The sequence below is a fragment of the Microtus pennsylvanicus genome, chromosome 2 (assembly GCF_037038515.1).
Source record: "Microtus pennsylvanicus isolate mMicPen1 chromosome 2, mMicPen1.hap1, whole genome shotgun sequence".
Lineage (NCBI taxonomy): Eukaryota > Metazoa > Chordata > Mammalia > Rodentia > Cricetidae > Microtus > Microtus pennsylvanicus.
Genome location: NC_134580.1, coordinates 133054882 through 133072988, shown reverse-complemented (window position 1 = coordinate 133072988; position 18107 = coordinate 133054882). Strand labels below are relative to the sequence as shown.

Genomic DNA, 18107 nt, shown 5'->3' with positions numbered 1-18107 from the left:
AAGTGAGGACCTTCAGAAGTCTTTTCCCCACAGCTTTACTAGATATATTCCACACCAGTTAATGTGCCCACCTAAAGTGTACAATGCAATGGTTTTAGTGTGCTCACACATGTAAGCATCCCACAACCAACCTCAGGGCATTCTACCACCCTGTAAGAAAACCACTAACCCTTTGACTGTTCCTCGTCTCCATTCCCTGGCTCCTGAGCTCCAAACAGTCACAGATCTATGTTGTCTCTATAGACTTGCCTACTCCAGACATTTTTTTTTTTTGGTTTTTTTTTCGAGACAGGGTTTCTCTGTGGCTTTGGAGCCTGTCCTGGAACTAGCTCTTGTAGACCAGGCTGGTCTCGAACTCCCAGAGATCCGCCTGCCTCTGCCTCCCGAGTGCTGGGATTTTTATTTAAATTTTTTTTTCATTTTACATTCTAATTCCAGTTCCCCCTCCCTCCCCTTCTTCTGCCCCCCCCCACCTCCTTCCATCCCACCCCCATCCACTCCTCAGAGGAGGTAAGGCCTTCCTTGGGGAGTCCAACAAAGTCTGGTTTGCCAAGTTGAGGCAGGACCAAGTCCCTCCCCCCATATCGAGGCTGAGCAAGGTATTCCACCATAGGGAATGGACTCCAAAGAGCCAGTTCATGTACCCAGGATAAATCCTGGTTCCATTGCAATCTACCCCTTCCCCAGCAGAATCAGGCCACATAACTGTCACCCACATTTAGAAGACCTAGTTTGGTCTCATGCAGGTTCCCCAGCTGTTACTCTATAGACATTTTAGGCAAATGCTATTACATGTGATCTCCATAGTGGGCACATCATTTCATATACCCATTGGAGACAGAGACTGTACTTTTGTTTCCCAGTTGCCCAGCCCCGAATAATCACACAGAAACTATATTAATAACACGGCTTGGCCAATGGCTCAGGCATATTCCTAGCTAGCTCTTACATCTTAAATCAACATATTTCTATTAAACTATGTAGCCATGAGACTGTGGCTTACTGGTAATGTTCTGGTATCTTTCTTCTTTGGTAGCTACCCTAGCAACTCCCATCAGTGCTGCAGGCTGGTAACCAGACCTTCAGTACATCAGTATACAGGCCTCTGGAGACCTTTACTATCTAAAAGTAACAGGAGAGTACTGTCCTACAATATTACATGGTTTCACTTGTTTCCTAACTGGGCAGAGATGGCCAATCAACCACACAAATGCACAGTGTTTCCTGAGCACCTACTCAGCACTGCGGTAGACACTAAGACATGGCTTCTGCTCCAAAAAGTGGCAACCACTTGGGGAGACCAAATGAACGTGACACCACCAGGAAAGTGTCCCTGTGTTAGGTCCTCTACAAGACCCTCTGGACACCTTTCCTGTCAAAGATGAAAGATGTCACTGTGCCCTGCAGATTACATTCTACCTGTAGGAAGCCAGGGGACATGAAAATGTTCAGAGAAAAGCAACAAGAAAAACCAGGGTGCGCAGCCGACAATGCCACCACTCTTCTCCTTACCACAGAGGAGCGGACAGTCAGACAGTCAGCAGCCCACCGCGGACTCAGGCCTGTTCAGACATTGCTACTGGAAGCCAGAGGTTTCTTGTTTTTAACAAATTCGAGGAAAGGACAGTAAAAATAACTTAAAGGCCTCAAGCACTAGGAATCATGTTCAAGATGGTAGGAGGGAGGCAGCAGCTCATCTGTGAGAAACCAGTGAGGTAGCAAATGGCAGGGGGTGCCTGTCAACAGGGGGTGAGCAGTGGCACCGGTGTCACGGCTGGGGAATACAAGGTGGGAATGCAGATGACAGCATGCACCAATGTGGTCACACCAGGCCCCTGCTGTGCTGCTAGGGAACCCCAGCTCCACTGGCAGCTACTGTGAGGGTGGACATTAGCCCAGGAGCACAGAGATGAAGGGTCTGGAGCGGCAGACCTTGTGGGCAGGGAGGACAGTTCAGAGACTATGGCACTAGCATAAATGGCTGCGGCAGGGGGCTGAAAGGGGCCCATTTTAGAAATATGAAATTTTGAACATCAGGAGGAGGCAAACAAGGTTTGAAATCCACTGGGAAGGACTTTCTGTCTTTGGATGAAATTCTAGCAGGCTACACAAATAATATACTTGTTCTCACTGCGGTTAGACTTTTGCACCCTGCTTTACAAGCTGGAATTTACAGAGGTTATGGCTAGGGCAGATAATCATGCAGGCAGAAATTAGGAAACTGAGCTACCAAATGTGCATTGTTTAGCCATTCAGGGAAAGGCATCCTGAAATGAATGACGATTGCAGATCAGGGCACCTTCAGCTTCTGTTGAGCACACATTGAAACCATTTCACAAACAACATAGGATTGCCTGAAATACTAAAAGCAAAGGAGCCTGGTTGAGCCAAGCCCCTCTTTTTTCCCTGCCTAAGCAAATTCATGAAACAAAAGACTTTAAAAGCAAAGCCCTTCTTTGGGTAGGCAGCGTAGGACATGTTTAAAGGGGGCAGTAATTGCGTATTGATCACCATTTAGGCAAGTTGCATGGAGGTGAACTTTGGAATATTCATTGGGCTCAAGTTCAGGCTTTTAGCAATCAATAGCTGTTTGGCCTGACTTTCTTGGGTTGACTTTATTTGAAATATTTATTCTACTGGAGGACAAGTAGTTTATCTTAGTCTTGTCTGGGTTCATTGGGTTGTCGATCATGCCAAGCCCAATGTGAACACCAGCGCCCACAACCTGCGTGCCTATGGTCAATGGCTGGGTCGTCTGCTCCTATCTGCTCATGTGTGCCTCAGATGCTTCAGCAGTCTCTCCTGTTATAGTTTTAATTAGCTCACTCTTTATCATACCCAAACACTTCTGTAGTGAACACAGATTCCGAATGATTTCCTTTGCTCATTTTTTCTTTACTCAAATATTTATGAAACACCTAACAGGTGCCAGACACCTAGTCAAGCATGCGTAGACAAAGCTCAGCTTGTGGCTTCTGAGGAGATTGGTCCACGTGGAATGAAAACAAGAAGGCAAGGGAAAAGGGTAGCCTGAGGAAGGCTGAGTCCTGCAGCAGTGGTATAGACAAGGAAGGGGAGTACAGTGAGGAGGCCTGGCCAGGGAACAGAAGCTGGAACTCTGCTTCCCAGACAAGTAAAGAGGGAGCAGAAAGGAACAAAGCACATTAGGGGGAAGAGCAGGTACACAGCAGGGAAAGGGTGAGTGGGCTGCACCACAGTGGAAGCCAGGTGCCTGTGTGCCTTGGGAGGTAGATGGTGGGTAGGGCAGGAGAAAGGAGAACAATAGCAGGGGCAGAGGAAATGCAGTGGTGGTTTGCATAAGAATTGCCCCACAGGTTGGTATACTGGAGTGCTTAGTCAGCAGGGAATGGCATTATTTGAAAGGATTAGAAGGATTAGGAGGTGTGGCCTTGTTGGAGGAAATGTATCAACAGAGGTAGGCTTTGAGGTTTCAAAAGCCCATGCCAAGACCAGTTTCGTGCTCTCTCTTGACCTGTGGATCAGGATACTACTGCTCTAGAACCATGAGTGGTGCCATGCTCTTGCTATGCTCCCTGCCATGATGATAAAGGACTAAATCTCTAAAGCTGTAAGTAAGGCCTCAATTAATTTATTTTTAAATAAGAAATGCCCTGGAGGCATGAGAGATGGCTCAGTGGTTAAGAACACTGGCTGTTCTTCCAGAGGACCCAGGTTCAATTTCCAGCACCAACATGGCAGCAGACAACTGTCTGTAACTCTAGTTCCAGGGGATCTGACACCCTCACACAGAGGATATACAGGCAATAAACCAGTGTAAATTAAGTCAATAAATAAACCTTTTTTAAAAAGTTAAGTTGTCTTGGTCATGGTATCTCTTCACAGCAATAGAACAGTGTCTTAGTCAGGGCAAAAGAGCAGAAGACAGGGATGGAAGGGGCCAAGAGTTCTGGTTAAACCGGAGGTGCCTCTGGAACAGGACAGTGATGTTCAGCTAGGACTTAATGAGTCTAAAATTCAAAAATGAGGGGAAATCTGAGAGAATCATTAAATCTACAGGATATTAACTAAATCTCCTGGGCGAGACTACCCTGACATAGCCTTTTAAAGGTAGAGAAGAACAACAGAACACAGGAGGAAATATATTTAAGGATAGGCCAAAGAGGTAAAGTTCTTTTTCTAGAACTCTGGCTAACTGGGATTAACTAAAGAGGTGATTAGGATTCTTTAAGATACTGGTAACCACTGGGCGGTGGTGGCACACGCCTTTAATCCCAGCACTCAGGAGGCAGAAACAGGCAGATCTCCGTGAGTTCGAGGCCAGCCTGGTCTACAAAAGCTAGTGCCAGGATAGGCACCAAAGCTACAGAGAAACCTTGTCTTGAAAAAAACCAACACCCCCCCAAAACAACAACAAAAAAAACCTAACAACAACAAAGATACTGGTAACCACGAGCACATCCTGGCAGGAAATCTGGCTAATCCTGGGCACAATGGCAATAGCTCATACACCACAGAGAAAACTGCTTGAGTCCGTGAGGCAGGAGGCAGAAGGAAGCAACTAGAAAGCCACAGTCACTTTCAAAGACGCACCTCTACGACCTAAGAACTGCCCAACATACTCCACTGTCTCTAAGCAGCACCCCCCTGAGGACCAAAACTATCACCTGTGAATCTTTGGTGGACACTCATCCGTATCATTATCAATGACCAGTGGTTTCAGGCTATTAATGCAATATCCTTAAACACTCTCCACAGTTAATTCACATGAGCCCATGAGTCAACATATAATTGCTAAAACATATTTCTTCCCAGCAGAGCCTACGTATGGCCATGTGACTCTCCACAGTCAGTAAGATGTGGGCACAACAGATGCATCCTCAGAAGAGAAGCTGAAAGATGAACTGTATCTCATAGGTTTTCTTTTGCCGTGTGAATGGCGCCTTGTGAATGGCGCCTTGTGAATGGCGCCTTGTGAATGGCGCCTTGTGAATGGCGTGTGCTATCAAGCCCTGCCCTTTCAGCCCAAGACCCAAAATAAATAAGGCAGACAGCAGAATTTCTAGTAGCCAGTTAAAGTGGTGCTAGGTGTGAAGGCTTTGGGTCTTGAGATCCGGGGTTACTACTATACCAAACCTGACTGATGAATGACAAATACTGTCTTGGGAGGATGGTATCATCCCCCATAGGTCAGGTGGAGTGGGTGACACAGCAGAGTTGCTCAATATAAACAATACTTTTAAGCGTTGTGTTGTACATACATGGATCTAATCTACATGGGAAGTGGAAAAAGATAAAATCTCCTGAGTAAACTGGGAGCATGGGGATCATGGGAGAGGGTAGAAAGGGTGGGGAGAAGAAGGGAGGTGAAGAAAAATATAAAGCTCAATAAAAACAATTTTTAAAAAGAGTTATGTTTTATTACTATCTACCAGCAACAAACTGTAAGGAAGGGGACCTTAAAAGTATAATATGCTGGGCTCACACTGTGAGTTAAAATGGAGGAACAAGGACTGGATTTTTATGTCCCCTCCCGTCCTAAAGCAAGTGTGGGGTAACAGGAAAATACACGGAGCAGTGATGAACAGAACAATTCCTAGACCTGAAACAAGGCAGGACATGCAGGGATCCTGTCTGCAGGAGATTCCAGGACTCACAGCAGTGGGGATTCGGAGCTGTGGGTCTGCAGAACTGGTGCTGCTAGAGCTCACAGCTCAGGGAACCAGAACTCTGGGCAGTCCTCAGAGCGCCCTTCCAGTCTTCCATGACGTCAGTGCACCAGCCAGGGCTGAGAAAGGAGCTGCCTGAAAGGGTAGGGCAAGCAATTCCTAGAGCTCAGAGAGCATGGCCACCAGTTTGTAGTAAAGCATTTGGAGCACTAGGAAGGCCCCACTCCAGAAACACAACAAAACCCACTGCAGTCTACCAGGCTGGTAAGTTCTGTCCAGGAGATTTAAAAAGAACCCCTAAAATGGCCTGAAGAGGCTGAAGAGATGGCTAGTTGGTAACTAACATTCCTGCTGCACAGTCATGAAGACCTGAGTTCGGATCCCAGAATTCACAGAAAAAGTGAGAAACTCTGGTGCATGTCTGCAATCCCCAGCGCTGGTAACTGAAGTGGGGACGGAGACAAGCAGATCCCGGAAGCACACTGACCAGCCAGTCTAGCCAGTCCCAGGTGCATCAGCAGAGGCTGAGAGACTCTGTCTCAAAAAATGAAGGTAGAGGAATGGCGAGATGGTTCAGGGATAGAGGTGCTTGCTGTGCAGGCCCGACAACCCGAGTTCATCCCTTGTACTCATGCAGAGGTGGAAGGGGAGAACCAGCACCACAAAGTTATCCTCCAACCTCTCCATGCATCCCCTGGCACCCACTATCATATACACACACTAATAATACATTGAAAGAATTAAAAAAACCAAAACACAAAACGAGCTGGGTGGCGGCGGCACATGACTTTAATCCCAGAACTCGGGAGGCAGAGGCTGGTGGAGCTCTGTGCGTTCAAGTCCAGCTTGGTTTATAAAGTGAGTTCCAGGACAGTCAGGGCTGTTACACCAAGAAACCCTCCCTGTATTGAAAAAAATGAAAACAACAAAAAAGGTAAAGATCAACAGAAAATGACACCTGCCATCAATCTCTGACCTCTTCATGCATGATATTCTGTCTCACACATGCTAACACCTCCACCAACAAGAACATCTACCATATCACATATATCTAAAAAAGGGAGCGATGATCTGTCTCAAGAGTATCATATTGTGAGGTATGGCTCAGGGGTAGACTGCTGGCTCAGGGTGCATGCGGTCTTGAGCTCAATCCTCCGCACCACAAGTAAATAAACAAACCAAAACTAACAAAGAAACTCAGACAACAAGGTAAAATTTACAATACCTGATATTCAAGGAATACCACCACAAAATATCACCTAAAATACCACATGACAGGATTGGGAGATGAGGACATTATAACAGCTCCGATTATGATGTCTGCTAATATGAAGGGGAGAGAACCATTAGTGTATTGGACTAGCCAAAACCGAACTGAGTAACTAGAGGCACATGCCGTGTCTGATAAAAGGAAGGAGATGACTACAGAATGCACACTGTAGAAGAAGCCAAAACAGAACAGCCAAAGTATTCAGAATACACATGGGAAGAAAAACACAGATGAGACCATTACCAAGGAACTATAGAGGACAACTATGAACAGCAAAATGATATGCAATTGTGTTTTTAATACTTAACTGTATGATACTTTATGATTACATGTGACTGTAGAATATAGTCATAATCATATACATGGAATTATAGCCCCTGAAAAACAGATGGGGGTGTGTAGCTTTTTTTTTTTTAAAACTCTCATGGCCAAAGTAATCCTACACTTTGTTTTGGAGACTGGCCTTACTATTCACCATGTAATCTCAAAGTCATGATGCTCCCTGCCCTGTTCATGAAGAGCATAAGCAATGGCAAACAAGTATATGCCTCTGCTCCCCCAGAACCCATCATCAGGATCGTCCCTAGCGCTGCAATACAACAACAGCTATATCCTCTACCCCCATTCACATCTCCTGTGGATCCCATAGACCATGCCCCCATGGCCTCTCCTCTCCACCTGGTCCCAACCCCCAACTCGAGCGGACACACCTTGCTCAACCACAGGCCCTGACTGCCAGATGACCAGGTAGGTTGCTTGTGAACCTTACCACTCTCTGTGAAGAACCAGTCCTCAGAGTCACTCCTAGTGCTGCAAGAGGTCATCCCCCTTCCCTGGCCTCCAACACCAACAAGCATTTCCCATGAATACACCTGCCAAGTGGACAAGTAATAAAGGCTACACAGAGCCAACAGTCTCTGAAAGTCCAGAGAGGTAACAGAAACACCCACCCAACGAAGACAAACTCAGAAATTTGCACCTAGACCTAAATCACCCCAAACCAAGATACCCAGATGCCAGCGTTAGGAACATAATCAAGAACAGTCAAGACAATAGATCAATCACCACCAGAGCCCAGCTACCCTACCACAGCTGGCCCTGAAAATTCTAACATAGCCGAAGCACAAGAAAATATCTTAAAACCAATTATATAAAGATGATAGAAGCCCTAAAAGAGGAAATGAGTAAATTAAGAAATTCAGGAAAACATAAGCAAACAATTGGAGGAAATGAATAAATCCCTTAAAGCCAAGAACCAACAAACAGTTGAAGGAAATGAACAAAACTACTCAAGACCTGAAACTGGAAATAGAAACAATAAGGAAAATACAAATCAAGGGAATTCTGAAAATGAAAAATCTAGGTAAGTGAACAGAACTACAGAGGTAAGCTTCACCAACAGAAAACAAGAGATGGAAGAGTGTATCTCAGGCGCTGAAGATACAAGAGGAGAAATGGATATATCAGCCAAAGAAAACATTAATCAGCAAAGAAAACATTAATCTAAAAAATTCCTGACACAAAACTTCCAGAAAATCTGGGACACAATAAAAAGAACAAACTTAAGAATAATAGTAATAGAAGAAAAAGAGTCCCAGATTAAAGCCCCAGAAAATATTTTCAAGAAAATCATAGACGAAAACTTTTCTAACCTAAAAAAGGAGATGCCTATCAAGGTGCAAGCTTACAGAACACAAAACACTAAACATATGGAACAAAGAAAGAATATTTAAAGGTACAAGGGAAAAAGACCAATAACATATAAAGGCAGGCCTATTAGAATTACAACTGACTTCCCCATGGAAACTCTAAAAGCCAGAAAGGCTTGGACTGTAGGGTAAAAGGACCAGTCAAAGAAAAACACCCTGGCCCTGAAACCTGAGCCTGTGAAAGAAACACACTTTGGCCCTAAAACCACAATGTGCCCCTGACCAACTAATATCTCTCTCCCTCCCTCTCTCCCTCCCTCCCTCCCTCCCTCCCTCCCTCCCTCCCTCCCTTCCTCCCTCCCCCTTCCCTCCCCCCCCTCTCTCTCACACACACACACACACACACACACACAATCCATGAACAGGAAATCCAGCCAATCTCTGAGTTTGTCTGAGCTCAGTGATTGAAATCTAACCAATTTCTACCCTGAAAAACTCTACCCCTAAGAAGCCACACACACACATATATATATATATATGCCCTATGCCTGTTCAGTTGCCTTTTTCCACCCCGGGCAGCAGTCAATCTCCTGGATTCTCCCAAAAATCCCTTGAATGAGTTTGGGTGAAGACCATTCACCAGGGACTAGTGGAACAGAGAAGTAACAATTTTCACTGCAGCAGAAGCAAAACACTACATTTTCTCCCCTTAGCAGAGTGAAGCAGAGAGAAGCAACAGACTTCTCTGCTGAGAAAGCCACTTAGTGGAGTGGAGCAGAGAAGCAACAGACTTCTCTGCTGGGAAACTCTCTTAGCAGAGTGGAGCACATCTGAGCTGTAATGGCTCTTTTAGAGAGGAGCAGGATTGCTACATTCCTGCAGGGAAACAGCCCCCATCACAACACAGCTATAGGTATAGCCTGGCTCCTGACACTCAGGATACCTTTCCCTTCAGAGTTGTAACACTTACATGGACAGATGTGCCTCACACTCTAAGAGACCACAGATGCCAGCCTAGATTACTAAAAGTTTAAATCACCATAAATGGAGAAAATAAGATATTCCACAATAAAGTAAAATAAAACAATATCTATCTACAACTCCAGCCTTACAGATGGAGCTAGAAGGAAAACTCTAAATCAAGGAAGCTAACTATACTCATAAAAACACAGGCGATAATCACACACCAGCAATACCAAAAGAAGGGAAAACCATCACCAAAAATAACAGGTTATTGATCACTGATATCTCTCAATATCAATGCTCTCAATTCCCCAATAAAAAGACATAAACTAACAGAATGGATGCAGAAAACAGTATCCATCCAACTGCTGAATACAAGAAACACATCTTGACATCAAGAATAGACATTACCTTGGGGTTAAGGGTTGGAAAAAGAAGCCAGGCAGCGGTGGTACCCACCTTTAATCCCAGCACTAGGGAGGCAGAGGCAAGCAGATCTCTGTGAGTTCGAGGTCAGCCTGGTCTACAAGAGCTAATCCAGGACAGGACCCAAAGCTACAGAGAAACCCTGTCTCGAAAAACTAAAAACCAAAACCAAACCAAAACAAAACAAAAACAAATAAATAAAAAAAAACCCAAAGAGTTGGAAAAAGATATTCCAAGCAAATGGCTCTAAGAAACAAGCTGGTGCCGTCACTTTAAGGGAAAGGACACTACATACGCATCAAAGAAAAATCCACTGAGATGACATTTTAATTCTTAACATCTATGCTCTAAACACAAGGGCACCTATGTTTGTAAAGGAAACACTGCTACAGCTTAAATCACACATTGACTCTCACCCTCATGCAGCAATAGTGGGAGAGTTCAATACTCCACTTTCACCAATGGACAGGCCATCTAGACAAAAACTAAACAAGAGAAATGTTAGAGATGTTATAAACCAAATGAACCTAACAGATATTTACAGACACAAGCGGTGCTAAGAGGAAAGTTCATGGCACTAAGGGCCTACAAAAAGAAAGAAAAAACTGGAGAGATATGATAAGAGCACACCTGAAAGCTCTGGGACAAAACGAAGTAAACACACCCAAGAGGAGTAGACAGCAAGAAATAATCAAACTGAGGGCTGAAATCAATAAAATAGAAACAAAGAGAATACAAAGAATCAGTGAAACAAAGAGTTGGTTCTTTGAGAAAAATTAACAAGACAGTCAAACCCTTATCCAGACTAACCAAAAGAACAGAGAGAAAATATATCAATTAATTAAATCAGAAACAAAAAGGGAAACATAACATTAGACACTGTGGGAAATCAAAGAATTATTAGGTCATACTTTAAAAACTTGTACTCCACAAAATTGGAAAATCTAAAAGAAAAGGATAATTTTCTTGATAGGTACCACTTAAATTAAATAAAGATCAGATAAACAATTTAAGTAGACCTATAGCCCATAGAGAAATAGAAGCAGTCATTAAAAGTCTCCCAACCCAAAAAAGCTCCAGGGCCAGATGGTTTTTGTGCAGAATTCTACCAAACTTCCAAAGAAGAGTAAGACCAATACTTCTCAAATGATTCCACAATGCAAAAACAGAAGGAACATTGTCCAATTCATTTTATGAAGCCACAGTTATCCTGATAGCCAAATCACAGAAAGACGCAACAAAGAAAGACAATTACAGACCAATTTCCTTATGAACAAAGATGTAAAAATAATAACACACTTGCAAACCGGATCCAAGAACACATCAAAAAGATCATCCACCATGATCAAGTAGACTTCATCCCAGAGATGCAGGGATATATGAAAATCAGTCATTGTAATCTACCATATAAATAAATCAAAAGAAAAAAGCCACATGATCATTTTATTAGATGCAGAAAAAGTCTTAGACAAAATATAACACCTCTTCATCATAAAAGTCCTAGAGAGATCAGGGATACAAGGGACTTACCTAAACATAATAAAGGTAATTTACAGACAGTATCAAATTAAAGGGAGAGAAACTCAAAGTAATTCCACTAAAATCAAGTTTTCCCACTCCATATCTATTTAATATAGTATTTGAAATTTTAGCTAGAGCAATAGGCCTACTGAAGGGGATCAAGGGGATACAGACTGGAAAGAAAGAAGTCAAAGTATTGCTATTTGAAGATGGTATTATAGTGTACATAAAGTGACCCCAAAAACTCCACCAGGGGACTCCTACAGCTGATAAATACCTTCATTGATACAAGGCATCAGGCTGAATACAAGATTAACTTAAAAAAAAATCAGTAGCCCTCCTATATTACAAATGACAAACGGACTGAGAGAGAAATCAGGGCAACAACACCCTTCACAATAGCTTCAAATAATATAAAATATCTTGGGGTAACTCTAATCAAGCAAGTGAAAGACTTGTATGACAAAAAACTTCAATCTTTGAAGAAAGAAATTGAAGATACCAGAAGAGGGAAAGATCGCCTATGCACATGGCTCAGTAGGATTAACATAGAAAAACTCGACATCCTACCAAAAGCAATCTGCAGATTCATCGCAAGCCCCATCAAAATTTCAACGTAATTCTTTACTGTCCTTGAAAGGTCAATTCTCAATTTCATATGGGGAAAAGAACAACAGGATAGCTAAAACAATCCTGAACAATAAAAGAACTGTTGGAGGTCACACCATCCCTGGTTTCAAGTTGTGTTGTAGTTGTACTTCAAGTATTCAGTAATAAAAACCATGTGGCATTGGCATAAAAACAGACATGTTCTTCAATGGAATTGAATAGAAGAGCCAGACATAAATCCACTCACCTGTGGACACCTGGGTTTTGAAAAAGAAGGCCACAAAGAGACAATGGAAAATCTAAAGCATAGCCAACAAAGCTGGTCAAACTGGGTGTCTGCAAGTAGAAGAATGCAAAGAGATCCAAGTGGATCAAAGACAGCAACATAAAACCAACACGCTGAACCTGACAGAAGAGAAAGTAGGAAATAACCTTAAAAGCACAGGCACAGAAGACTACTGCCTGAACAGGACACCAATAGCGTAGACACTAAGAGCAACAATTAATAAATGGGACATCATGAAACTGAGAAACTTCTCTAAGGCAAAGGACACCATTAGTAGGACAAAGGGTCAGACTACAGAATGGGAAAAAAAATTTACCAACTCCATATCCAATATAAAAGAACTGAAGAAACTAGATATCAAAAAACCAAATAATCCAATTTTAAAATGGGGTACACTCTAAATAGAGAATTCTCAATAGAGGAATCTCAAATGGCTGAGAAACTCTTAAAGAAATGTTCAACATTCTTAGCCATTAGGGAATTCAAATAAAAACTACATCAAAGTCCATTTTATACCTATCAGAATGGCTAAAATCAAAAACACAAGTGACTGCTCGTGCTGGCAAGGATGTTTAACAACGGAACACACTTCCATTGCTGTGGGGAGTGCAAACTGTACAGACACTATGGAAATCACTATGGCGTTTCCTCAGAATATTGGGAATTGATTTACCGCATGATCCATCCATCTATACCACTCTTATGCACCCACCTAAAGGACACTCCATCCAAGGAAGATGTCCCACAATCCTATCCCAACCTAGATGTTCCACAATCAGAGACTGGATAAAGAAAATGTGGTACATTTACACAATGGAATATTACTCAGCTGTTTAAAACAAGGACATCATGAAATCTGCAGGCAAAATGGATGTCAACTAGTGAGATAACCTACATCCAGAAGGACAAATATGGTACACACTCACTTATGAGTGGATATTAGCTGTTGAGTAAATGATAATCAACTACAACCCACAGACCCAGAGAGGCTAAGTAACAAAGAGGACCCTAAAAGGAGGATGCATGGATCTCCCAGGGAAGGGGAAATAGAACAGATTTTGAAGGTGGGCTGGGGGCGGGTAGGGACAAGAACAGGAGGGATCGTGTGTGTGTGTGTGTGTGTGTGTGTGTGTGTGTGTGTGTGTGTGTGTGTGTGCTGTGTATGGCATGGAGGAAGAGTGCAGGGAGAAACAGCTGGAACTGGGGAGTATTTGGGGGGCTTTGTGGAAACCTGGTGCAGTAATGGTAGCAGATGCAGAGGCCCATAGCCAGACACTATTTGGGGAGAAGAGTTTAAATTGGAGGTTTCCATTGGGTCCCTTCCTTAGAAGCTTGGGAAGCCCACAGAAGAAGGGGAGGAAAGACTGTAGGAGTCAGAGGGGATGGAGACGCCAGGAGAACATGGCCCTCTGAATCAACTAAGCAGGGCTCATCTGGGCTCACAGAGACTGAAGTGGCAGGCGAGGGGTCTGGGCGAGGTTCCCTGCATATGCTCTAGCTGTTAGCCTGGTGTCTTTGTGGGATACCTGACAGTGGGAGTGGCTGTGTCTCTGACTCCTGCTTGCATTTAGAACTCTTTTCCTTCTGTTGGGCTGCCTGTCCAGTCTGGAGATGAGGGCTTTGCACTTGTCTTACTGTCTCCTGTTTTGTTGTGTTTGGTTGCTATCTTTTCAAGGCATGTTCTTTTTTTTTTTTTTTTTTTTTTTGGTTTTTCGAGATAGGGTTTCTCTGTAGCTTTGGAGCCTGTCCTGGAACTCCCTTGGTAGACCAGGCTGGCCTCGAACTCACAGAGATCCGCCTGTCTCTGCCTCCCAAGTGCTGGGATTACAGGCGTGCGCCACCACCGCCCGGCTGGCATGTTCTTTTTTGAAGGGAAACGAGGGGGGTATATCTTTGGAGAGGGTTGCTGGGAAGAGTGGAGGGAGGGGAAACTGAGGTCAGGAGGGGAAACTGAGGTCAGGATGTATTGTATGAGAGAAGAATCTATCCACAATAAAAAATATAATATATATAAAGATATATATATACACACATTTATATATAATAGAAATATATTTAACAGAAAAAGGTCACTTTTCTATTAAAAGCTATTTTAAAAGATAACTGATCATTTAAATAACAAGAAGACACTCTGCAGTGGATTTCCATCAAAATCTGATAACAAATATTACTGCTGCAGCAGGAAGGCCAGAGAGAAGTGTTCCTATGGGCTCCACAACATAGTTGGGAGGGGCAATCCTAAGGGGTACATCCTACTGTAGGATGCTGTCATGTTGGATTTAGAGTTTCATGCCCTCACCCTCATTCAACCATAGACTGAAGAAGGATTATTAAAAGAAATCCCACACTAGCTCAGAATTGAGTATAATAGAGGGTTACTTATTTAGGGGTAGACTCACAGATCACAATCCTCTGCTGGACCAGGGAACAGTTGGAAAAGAGATTAGATGCAGCTTTACATTGGCATAGACAGTGTAAGATGCCACACTCAAAAGGGTGGGTAACTTAAAGGCTACTGGAGATAGGAATTCCTACAGCAATAGACGCCTCTTTTAGGCTCTGCCTCTAAATCCAGTTACCTGGGGGTACTAGGGCTTCAGCATGTAAGTTTGGTGGGAGAAAGAGGCAAGGCAACAGACAGCAGATAACTTATTTCAGAACAGATGGTAAAAGACACTTGATGCTCACACTAATTAAAGGGGATGCAGTGGTGGTTACAGTACTAGGAATCAAGTTTCAGATCAAAGAACAATCCTAGGGATTAAGAAAAGGAAAGGCCCAGTTACTCAAACAAACATGTATTCTGAAATGTTTTTAACTCCTTGTTGTGGTGGTGGTGGTGGGACAGGGCTTCTCTGTGTAGTCCTGGAACTCACTCTTATGGACCAGGCTGGCATCAGAATCCAAATTCAGAGATTCATCTACCTTTGCCCTACAAGTGTTGGGATTAAACGTGTGCACTACCACACCTGATGTAATCTGAAATGTTTAGGCATCTAAATAATTTCAGAATGCACAAAGTGAAAGCTTTCAGGGATGCAAGGACAAAGGCCAGTATCTATGACAGCAATCATGGCTTCATTAACGTCTCTAGTAACTGACCAAACCAGAACCTGTAAGCAATGATACCAACTCTAGCTACCCATGGCAGCAAAGCATCCTGGCCCAGGCAACAGAAGGCTCTTCAGATACACAAGCAGGACTTGGCAGTTTGACTAATCTGGACCCTAAACAAGGCTTCATAAACCACGGAGGGTTCAGGCCGCACACAGTGTGCTCTCTCTCGGACCACAGTGTAATTGAAGTACAAGTGAGTAAGGACAGGAAGCTGGAAAAGCACCAAGTTTTTGGGAACTTAACAATACACTTCTAGGAACTTCATGAAAAATGAAATCAAAATAGTGCTGTAGTTAGAGGGGCTTACAATAGTACACACACTAGCAAACAACAGAGTCCACCAATGATCAACCTCCAATTTACCCTGAAAAGTCAAGAACAGCAAATTAGCCCTCCTGAAGTTAGCAAAAGGAAAGAAGGATGAAGATAAGAGCAGAAATCACCAAAATAAAATGGAAAAGGGGTAGGGGAAAACTGTTAAACAAAAACTGGTTCTTTCAGATCAATAAAATTGATAACCCCCAGCCCCACCACTCAGAAGGAAAGACAAAACAGAAGGTCAGCTCCACAAGTTATCAAGCAAGTTCATTCCCAGTAGGTGTACAGACATAAGGGAAGTAAGTTTGTCAACAGACAAAAGTGACAATTCCTCGAAAGACACAAGGCATTCAATTTACTCAGAAACAGGCCACTGGAACAAAGAAATCATCATCAGAATTAAAGTGTTTTCAAAAGACCACTGTGGAAGTGAAAAAGGAAAGGGCAGAACACAAGGCCTGGAATGCACGCCTGCCAGGAGACCACACTGAGGGCGCACAAAGGACTTCTGCAGTGGTCATAATTCTTACAACCTCCTACCGCCAAAAGGGCAAAGGATTTGAAGTGAACTGACCAGTAGAGATATGTGGGGGTCAAACTGTGCACTCAGACACCCAGCAAACACTGCTCCTCATAAAGAAAAGCAAATTCCAACTGTATGAGACCCCTTCCCCACCATCTACACACTAGCACAGCTCCACTGAGCTGACCAATGCCAATGAGAAACCAGGGCTCCTGGAGCTCACACGCTGCCACAGGATTCAAAATGGCATCATTCTGAAAGCAGTCTGGCGGCACCTTAAAAAACCAAGTACACACCAATCACATGACTGAACCACTCAACTTCCCAGTATTGACCCAAGAACAGTGGGAAATATGTCTGCCCAAAGCCTTGCACATGAGTGTTCATTTTGACTCATTCCTAAGGGCTAAAAACTAGATACAAATGGACATCAATATGTGGGTCAACAAACTGCTCTATTCGTGTGATAAAATACTACTTGGTGGTGAAAAAGGGAGGAACTACTGATATACAGCAAGGACAAATCTCAAAAAAGAAACCATATTAGGTGAAATTGGTCAGCTGCACCGCCACTCCCCACCGAAAGCACAGCTGCATTACCCCATTTAAACTGTGTTCCATAAAATGAAATCTAATATATAATGGCCAGAAAGCAAATCGATCGTTACCTAGAAACAATGAGTCAGAGAAGAGGATTTATGGAGTGCAAGGGCACCAGCAACCACTTGAGTGTGATAAAGAAGGCAGTTGTCATTATGGTGGTAGCAAGGGTGTGAAGGGTGGGTCTACACATAGCAATGCTCATCAAATAGACACCTTAACTATGCGCAATTTACCCCAGACTGAGGAAGAGCAATCAAGTCAGACAGAAGGGCTCAGACAGGTCCACCACCACTTCCGGCAGTTCATCTGCTTCTCCCACGGCACTCTCTGTTTATGAAGTGGTGCAGTCCGGCCTCCAGGGCTGGGGGATAGATTGCTTTGTTCCTGTGAAGCACTTGCCTGGTTCCCAGAGAACAGGGACAAACTACTGGGCTCCATCTAAGACAGAACACCGATATTTGGCTGGGGGGCGGGGACGACACGACACACAAACAAGTCCACTGTATGTATACACAGCTCAGAACACGGACTATTTTCAGCCCCACAACTGCACAGCTGCCCTCCAGGCCTGTGAGTGTTCTCTTCTGCCTGACCCTGAGAGACTGGAGGCTGGAGAAGACTCCAGTTCCTGAAACATAGTGAAGGACGAGAATCAAAAATGCAAAGTGGTCCAGACCTTCACATGTTCTTTAAGAACAAAGCAACAAGAGAGCAGAGACCAGAGCAGGGAGGAAACACCAGGGTCCAGGCTATCCGTTCTGCCCACCTACCTGGCCACGAGCCTTGGTCAGTGGGCCCGCTGAGCTCCACCCTGCAGATGGTGACATCACCCTCTCTGTCACATTCTTGAGTAAGGAAAACCTTACTGAAAAATCTCAGAGCCAAAAGCAACCGAACAAGAATAGCGACTCCTGGATGACTGTGTCGCTCTGTTTTTCCTTCTGCCTCTACAGTTAATAACCACCATGGGCTCACTGTGTTTCTGCTACACAACCCAGGCTGCACTGAACACATCTCTGGGGAGCACGGTGGTCTCCTCTCTTTCTAACTGGAACAGGGCTTACAACAGAAGTAATAAGCCTCATGTCAACATTTTCAAGGAAACTGACAATGTAATTCTTCCTGTCCCACCGGCTTTGCAGTTCTTAAAGAGCACCAAACTCATACAAGGACA

General features: G+C 43.7%; 1 protein-coding gene across 1 annotated transcript in view; it reads right to left on the bottom strand.

Annotated features, from left to right (window-relative positions):
* The window catches only part of Ctnnbl1 (catenin beta like 1), a 166068-nt gene that overhangs the window by 55613 nt on the left and 92348 nt on the right, over positions 1–18107 (bottom strand). The window lies entirely within an intron of this gene.